We start from the raw sequence: 8,174 nt of genomic DNA, 5'->3' as shown, positions 1-8,174 counted from the left end.
GCGCTTTACAATTTTGTTCCTCACATTTCACCCACTCACACATTCACACACCGACGGCGGAGGCGACCATGAAAGGTGCCGACCTGCTCATCGGGAGCAATTAAACAACTCCTACAACCCCCGGACAATAACTCACTCTCCTCCCCTGACCTCTGCAACTCGTTTCTCCTCTTCTTCAATAATAAAATATCTCGAATCAACAGCTCACCTGACTGCCCCGCATCGCCAATTCCCCCCCCTCGGATGTGCCTTTCGTTTATACGGAAACGGCGTTTTTACGGGGTGAAACCGCAAAAAAGTGAGACTACCTTCCACGGTGGAATTCCTAGAAACGCAAAAGCTTTTGCGCTCTCGTCTAAACTGTTTAAACGTATAAATCTGATAAAACGATGACGAAAGGGTTGTCACGGCTCTGGTCGCGCGTACTGCTTACGTCACAGGTAGCAGGTATGCGCCAGTAGCCGAGACGTAAACAAAGCAAGTATGTCTGACTAAATATCAACGGAGATCACCTGAAGGCTACATTGGCAGTACTTTTAACCCTTTCACTGCCACACGACAGAAGGTTAACCCTTTACTATCACACAACCGGCTGTCGTGTGGCAGTGAAAGGGTTAAATACACAAGAATCTGTCCCGCGGCGTGAGTGGACCCACTGTCTGTGAGTGACTCTGCTTTGGTCCAATCACATTCCCATCACAGTCTGCGAATCAGAGGCAGAGTAGGGCGGGTCTTCACAGCACGTCATGTGACATATGCGCCAATCGTGTGACAGCGGGCTCCGTCGTTACAGCGTCGTCTGCACGGAGAATTCCACCCCAAAACGCTTGTCTAAACGTAAAATTAAAAGTGAAACCGCAAGATGACTTTTGCGGTTTCTGTTCACAAAACGCTCGTCTAAACGTAGCCTTAGTGATGCTGTGTGTTTTCTCTCTCAGAAGATGGGTGTTCAGTCAGAAAACCCCTAGCTGGAGGACACTGGGCATAATAAACGTTACACTAATTATAATGTACTAATGACATATTACATAAAGATACTATACTAATTATAATATACTAATGATATATTACATACATATACTATACTAATTATAATGTACTAATGATATATTACATAAATATACTATCCTAATTATAATATACTAATGATATATTACATAAATATACTATCCTAATTATAATGTACTAATGATATATTACATAAATATACTATCCTAATTATAATATACTAATGATATATTACATAAATATACTATACTAATTATAATACACTGATGATATATTACATACTATACTAATTATAATACACTAATGATATATTACATACTATACTAATAATAATACACTAATGATATATTACATACTATACTAATTATGTAATCCGTGTGGTCCCCTCACCTGAACGACGGTACAGTTGTGCAACGTGGCGTTGATCTTGGCCGCGATGACGTGGGAGGTCCAGTGGCGAGCCAGTTGTCGATGGCGACCATGAAGGTGTGCTTGAGGAGCTGTGATAGGAGAGCAGCGAGAGGAGGAGGAGCCCGGCGGAGGACAGGTAGGTGGCGCAGGAGCGCAGGGGATGTTGGCGCGGTGACGCATGGCCTGGGACATGTCGTCATCGTCCTCGCTCTCCTCAGACTCCTCCTCTGGGGAGGGACCGAGAGGAGAGAGAGAGAGAGAGGAGAGAGAGAGAGAGAGAGGAGGAGACAGAGAGGAGGAGGGACCGAGAGGAGGAGACAGAGAGGAGGGACCGAGAGGAGGGAGAGAGAGGAGGAGACAGAGAGGAGGGACCGAGAGGAGAGAGAGAGAGGAGAGGAGAGAGAGAGAGGAGGAGACAGAGAGGAGGACCGAGAGGAGGAGAGAGAGGAGGAGACAGAGAGGAGGGACCGAGAGGAGAGAGAGAGAGGAGGGACAGAGAGGAGAGAGAGAGAGGAAGACAGAGGAGAGAGGAGGAGACCGAGAGGAGGGACCGAGAGGAGAGAGAGAGAGGAGGGACAGAGAGAGAGAGAGAGAGAGAGAGAGGAGGAGACAGAGAGAGAGAGGAGGAGACGAGAGGAGGGACCGAGAGGAGAGAGAGAGAGGAGGGACAGAGAGAGAGAGGAGGAGACAGAGAGGAGGGACCGAGAGGAGGGACCGAGAGGAGAGAGAGAGAGGAGGGACAGAGAGGAGAGGAGAGAGAGGAGAGAGAGAGAGGAGAGAGAGAGAGGAGAGACAGAGAGGAGAGACAGAGAGGAGAGAGAGAGAGAGAGGAGAGAGACAGAGAGGAGAGACAGAGAGGAGGGACCGAGAGGAGAGACAGAGGAGAGAGAGAGAGAGAGGAGAGAGAGAGAGAGAGAGAGAGAGAGAGAGGAGAGAGAGAGAGAGAGGAGAGACAGAGAGGAGGAGACAGAGAGGAGGGACCGAGGGGAGAGGAGAGAGAGAGAGAGAGGAGGAGACAGAGAGGAGGGGACCGAGAGGAGGGACAGAGAGGAGAGAGAGAGGAGAGAGAGAGAGGAGAGCAGAGAGGAGAGAGAGAGGAGAGACAGAGAGGAGAGACAGAAAGGAGAGACAGAGAGGAGAGAGAGAGGAGAGAGAGAGAGGAGGGACAGAGAGGAGAGAGAGAGAGGAGGGACAGAGAGGAGAGAGAGAGAGGAGAGACAGAGAGGAGAGAGAGAGGAGAGAGAGAGGAGGACAGAGAGGAGAGAGAGAGAGAGGAGAGACAGAGAGGAGAGACAGAGAGGAGAGACAGAGAGGAGAGACAGAAAGGAGAGACAGAGAGGAGAGACAGAGAGGAGAGACAGAGAGGAGAGAGAGATGAGAGAGAGAGGAGGGACAGAGAGGAGAGAGAGAGAGGAGAGACAGAGAGGAGAGAGAGAGGAGAGAGAGAGGAGAGAGAGAGGAGGGACAGAGAGGAGAGAGAGAGAGGAGAGACAGAGAGGAGAGAGAGAGAGAGACAGAGAGGAGAGAGAGAGGAGAGAGAGAGGAGAGACAGAGAGGAGAGACAGAGAGGAGAGACAGAGAGGAGAGCCAGAGAGGAGAGAGAGAGGAGGAGACAGAGAGGAGAGACAGAGAGGAGAGAGAGAGGAGAGACAGGGAGGAGAGAGAGAGAGGAGAGAGAGAGGAGAGACAGAGAGGAGAGACAGAGAGGAGAGACAGAGAGGAGAGAGAGATAGGAGAGACAGAGAGGAGAGAGAGAGGAGAGAGAGAGAGAGGAGAGACAGAGAGGAGAGACAGAGAGGAGAGACAGAGAGGAGAGAGAGAGGAGAGACAGAGAGGAGAGACAGAGAGGAGAGACAGAGAGGAGAGAGAGAGAGGAGAGACAGAGAGGAGAGACCGAGAGGAGAGAGAGAGAGGAGGAGACAGAGAGGAGAGAGAGAGAGGAGAGACAGAGAGGAGAGACAGAGAGGAGAGACAGAGAGGAGAGAGAGAGAGAGAGGAGCAGAGTCTGAGTTTGGCAGGAGGAGACATTTGATGTGAGTCGTGTCAATGAAATATGAAATATGAGATATGGAACAGTCATAGATAAGTATCTACAGATATGAGGAGGTATTATAAGGGATACTTTATACCCATTTATATATATATTTATATATATTATTTACACACGTCCGTTTGTACATACCTGCATAATATCCTTGTTACATAAAGCAGACAGAGCAGACGAGACACATGGGATGAGTACGGCGGTGATAACGACTTGCCACCAACACTCAGCCATGCAGCTAAATATACAATATACAATACAATATACAATATACAATATACAGTAACATCATGCAGCTCCTCAGAGCATACGGAGGCCGGAGGGGGAGATGAGAGGAGGAGAGAGGAGAGAGAGGGGAGAGAGGGGAGAGGGGAGGAGAATGTCAGGGTCTCTACACATAGACTGCTGCTACCGTCTGGTTCATGCTGGCAGTCTTAAAGCAGCGTGACGGAGCAGAAGTAATGAAGGGAGACATTGAGAGGTCATAAGTGGGACATCTTCGCCTGAGTCAGATGAGAAGATTTGGAGTTAAAAGTTGTATTTCTTCACTTTTAACAGAGCTACAAGTTTTCCAGTCTTGTGCTAAGCTAGGCTAGCTGCTCCCTACTGCTGTCAAATCTTTGTGCTAAGCTAGGCTAGCTGCTCCCCACTGCTGTCAAATCTTTGTGCTAAGCTAGGCTAGCTGCTACCTACTGCTTCCAGTCTTTGTGCTAAGCTAGGCTAGCTGCTCCCTACTGCTGTCCAGTCTTTGTGCTAAGTTAGGCTAGCTGCTCCCTACTGCTTCCAGTCTTTGTGCTAAGCTAGGCTAGCTGCTCCCTACTGCTGTCCAGTATTTGTGCTAAGCTAGGCTAGCTGCTCCCTACTGCTGTCCAGTATTTGTGCTAAGCTAGGCTAGCTGCTCCCTACTGCTGTCCAGTCTTTGTGCTAAGTTAGGCTAGCTGCTACCTACTGCTTCCAGTCTTTGTGCTAAGCTAGGCTAGCTGCTCCCTACTGCTGTCAGTATTTGTGCTAAGCTAGGCTAGCTGCTCCCTACTGCTTCCAGTCTTTGTGCTAAGCTAGGCTAGCTGCTCCCTACTGCTGTCCAGTCTTTGTGCTAAGCTAGGCTAGCTGCTCCTACTGCTGTCCAGTCTTTGTGCTAAGCTAGCTAGCTGCTCCCTACTGCTTCCAGTCTTTGTGCTAAGCTAGGCTAGCTGCTCCCTACTGCTGTCCAGTCTTTGTGCTAAGCTAGGCTAGCTGCTCCCTACTGCTGTCCAGTCTTTGTGCTAAGCTAGGCTAGCTGCTCCCTACTGCTTCCAGTCTTTGTGCTAAGCTAGGCTAGCTGCTCCCTACTGCTTCCAGTCTTTGTGCTAAGCTAGGCTTGTGTACACCTGGACCTCTCTCTGGGGCTACTTGCACACAGAGATGGAACTGATATCAATAATCTCGTCTGACTCTGGGGAAGATGACATAATATATTCCTTTATTAAGATTGGTGTTTCTATTTAAAACAAAATTGCAATGTGATGGTGAGGACTGGTATATGATTTAGCATGCCTACATGATGGGGGAGGAGCCTACACGTGAGGGGAGGAACCTACACAGAGGGGGGAGGGGCCTACATGGTGGGGGGAGGAGCCTACACCGTGGGGGAGGAGCCTACACGACTACAAGCTGGTTGCAGCAGCACGATGCCACAGACTTAACAGTCAAGCAGTGAGTTTGAGAACCATGCGGTCTGTCCACACCTGCCATGTTGAGTAAGAGGGCGTGTCCACAGAAAGCGTTTTTTCAAGGCGGAGCGCTTTGGATATCAAAAATATGAATGTTGCCCAGAGCGCCTCCAAAGTCATCTGCGTTATAGGTCATATATATCTTAGGTTGTATATTACTGTGTTGTCAGACACCGCAAGAATCAGCCTCTCCTCTGCCATGTTTGTTGATCTTTTTAGTCCCGCCACTTCCTCGATGTAACGCGACTATTTTAAAGTCTGGCACAGGTGATATTAATTACCCTACTTCCCACACCTCCAGACAGACACACCCACCACCACCATTGACAAAATGACCTACACCTCCCTGCTCCCACACTCGATATTGATTGGTTGGTCGAAAGAAGTGACATTAGGCTTGCAGGAGCGCTGGCTTGCAGGAGCGCGGTAGGAGCGTGGTAGGCTTGCAGGAGCGCGGTAGGAGCGTGGTAGGCTTGCAGGAGCGTGGTAGGCTTGCAGGAGCGTGGTAGGCTTGCAGAAGCGTGGTAGGCTTGCAGGAGCGCGGTAGGCTTGCAGGAGCGTGGTACTGGTAGGCTTGCAGGAGCGTGGTACTGGTAGGCTTGCAGGAGCGCGGTAGACTTGCAGGAGCGCGGTAGGCTTGCAGGAACGCGGTAGGCTTGCAGGAGCGCGGTAGACTTGCAGGAGCGCGGTAGACTTGCAGGAGCGCAGTAGGCTCCCCGCAACCTTCGCAACCACTTTGACATCCGAGTATAAATTAGGCTTTATCTCTGCAACACCGGCGGCTGTTATTCCATCATGGCTTTTCTTTGTTGACAAAGCCCGGCCCGTGCTTTAGTTAAATGAGCTGGTAAATGGACTGCATGTACAGTATATATGTAAAGCGCTTCACAACTTATGCCTCATGTTCACTCACACACCGACGGTGGAGGCGACCATAAGAGGTGCCGACCTGCTCATCGGGAGCAGTTGGGGTGTTATAAGTGTCTCTCGCCCACCCTAGTTCCGCCTCTTTTATAAAACTATGCATTTAATTTTTTTTTTTTTTTTTTACAGTATTGTGTCAAACCAAAAGCATTCTTAAAACAAAGATACAGGCTAAATTATGGGAAGAGCAAATGGCTCAGCAGCCATAGGGCAGAAAATCAGATTCCAGGGCTGAGTAGACACAACAGGGGACTGAAACTCTAGTTCTTCCTAGTAGGCTATAGGTGCTGTGTTTTTATGTGTTTTTATGTATTCAGTTTTTTATGTTTTTATGTCTTTCATCAAGGACCACCTTGGAAATAAGTGTTTTAATGAATGCTTTTAGGTGATATTCTCAGGAATACAAATTGGTCATGATCATTTGTTTTTATGATGTGTTTGTCATTTCCAAATCAATCAATCAATCAATCAATCAACACACACACACACACACACACACACACACACACACACACACACACACACACACACACACACACACACACACACACGCACACGCACACACACACACACACACACACACACACACACACACACACACACACACACAGTGCTTTTTGCTCGTCCCCATGGTAACGGTTGTGTGCGTGACCTGTGACCTCTCACCTTCCTCATCCTCCTCGGTCCTGAGGGTACACGCTCTGGAGTACATGGCCCGACGCAGGTTCTTCCTCTCCAGGTCCGTCATGCTCTCCTCCACCGTCTCCTGGACGACGACACAAGCAACCGGACAAGCGTCGTGTTTACACTCTGATTAAAGGATTAAAAGGAAGCGTGTCTCCCTGTGTGTTTACACTCTGTCTCCAGATTAAAAGGAAGCGTGTCTCCCTGTGTGTTTACACTCTGTCTCCAGGTTTAAAGGAAGCGTGTCTCCCTGTGTGTTTACACTCTGTCTCCAGGTTTAAAGGAACATTCCGGGATTCGCGCACAGGCGCCCCAGTATTGCACTGATTCATCCTTTCATTTATTGGATTAAAGAAAAACAGGTTTCTCTCTTTTCTCTTATTGGATCAGCTGGGCTATAAATACAAGGACTGGCAGTCATGTCAATAGTTTTCTATTTGTTCAGAAGCTAGAGAGGGCTAGAATCATAATCATTTATTGTTATTTTGGTCAATACTGAGATCACGATTTATGTGTTATCAGCTGAAAAACAAAAACATGACCTGGTTTTTAAAACATGACCTGACTTAATTGTTTTTGACTTTGGAATTATTGGAAGCGAAAATCGTAATTGAAAATAAAATGTGATTACTTGCCCAGCCATAATTGCCATATTTGAAGAGGAAATAAATAATATCCGGATTAGAGCTTTAAACAACACAAAAGCAGAACAATCATCTCTAGAGTCCGTACTCATTAAAGGGGAACTATCTTATAAATGGCCTTTTTGAGTGTTTAGCATTGTTTCCTAGCTATGTGAACTTATATTAATATGATCTATGTCTCTAATTCTCATATTGGCGCATTCTTCCAATTCTCCTCTCACAATATTCACCCTCACTGAACAAAGTCATTTGAAAATGTGATGATTTGTGATGTCAGAGAGACACAGCTGCATGATAATGTGGCTGTGTGGCATCAGGCTCATGATGAGCTGCACACAGTGGTTGGAGCCCAGCCTCAAAACGGCTTAAGATCTTGAGGTAGAAAAATGCTGTTTTTGAGGACTTGATTAGAAATACAAAACAATGAATAAAAAAAAAGAAATTACAGAGGTGTTCCATAGACTCACAGGAATTGTGTAAAAGTGCCCAAATAGTGAAAGAAATAGTAAAATAGTTCCCCTTTAAAGGAACACTCCAACATTTTGGGAAATTAGCTTATTTGCCATCTACCCTGGAGTTAGACAAGAAGGTACATACCTTTTTCTTCTCTGTGCGTGCAGTAGGAGTAGGAAGACGTGCACCGTTAGCCTAGCTTAGCGTCAGTCACTGGAAGTAGGTTCCTCCATTAGCCTAGTTCCCAACGTCTTCCTACTCCTACTGCATGCACAGAGAAGAAAAAAGTATGTATCT

At 47.5% G+C, this 8,174-nt stretch overlaps 1 pseudogene across 1 annotated transcript in view; it reads right to left on the bottom strand.

The window, feature by feature from the left end:
- Positions 1-8,174, bottom strand: part of LOC311244820 (ATP-binding cassette sub-family C member 8-like) — a 134,678-nt pseudogene that overhangs the window by 27,556 nt on the left and 98,948 nt on the right. The window contains exons 16-17 of the transcript in view: positions 6,763-6,862; positions 1,399-1,646 (exon numbers count right to left, since the gene is read on the bottom strand). The product of the transcript in view is annotated as an ATP-binding cassette sub-family C member 8-like (transcript). The remainder of the gene's footprint in view (positions 1-1,398; positions 1,647-6,762; positions 6,863-8,174) is intronic.

The sequence above is a fragment of the Notolepis coatsorum genome (assembly GCF_963971535.1).
Source record: "Notolepis coatsorum genome assembly, chromosome: 18".
Classification (NCBI taxonomy): domain Eukaryota; kingdom Metazoa; phylum Chordata; class Actinopteri; order Aulopiformes; family Paralepididae; genus Notolepis; species Notolepis coatsorum.
This window is presented reverse-complemented; position numbering and strand designations above follow the sequence as displayed.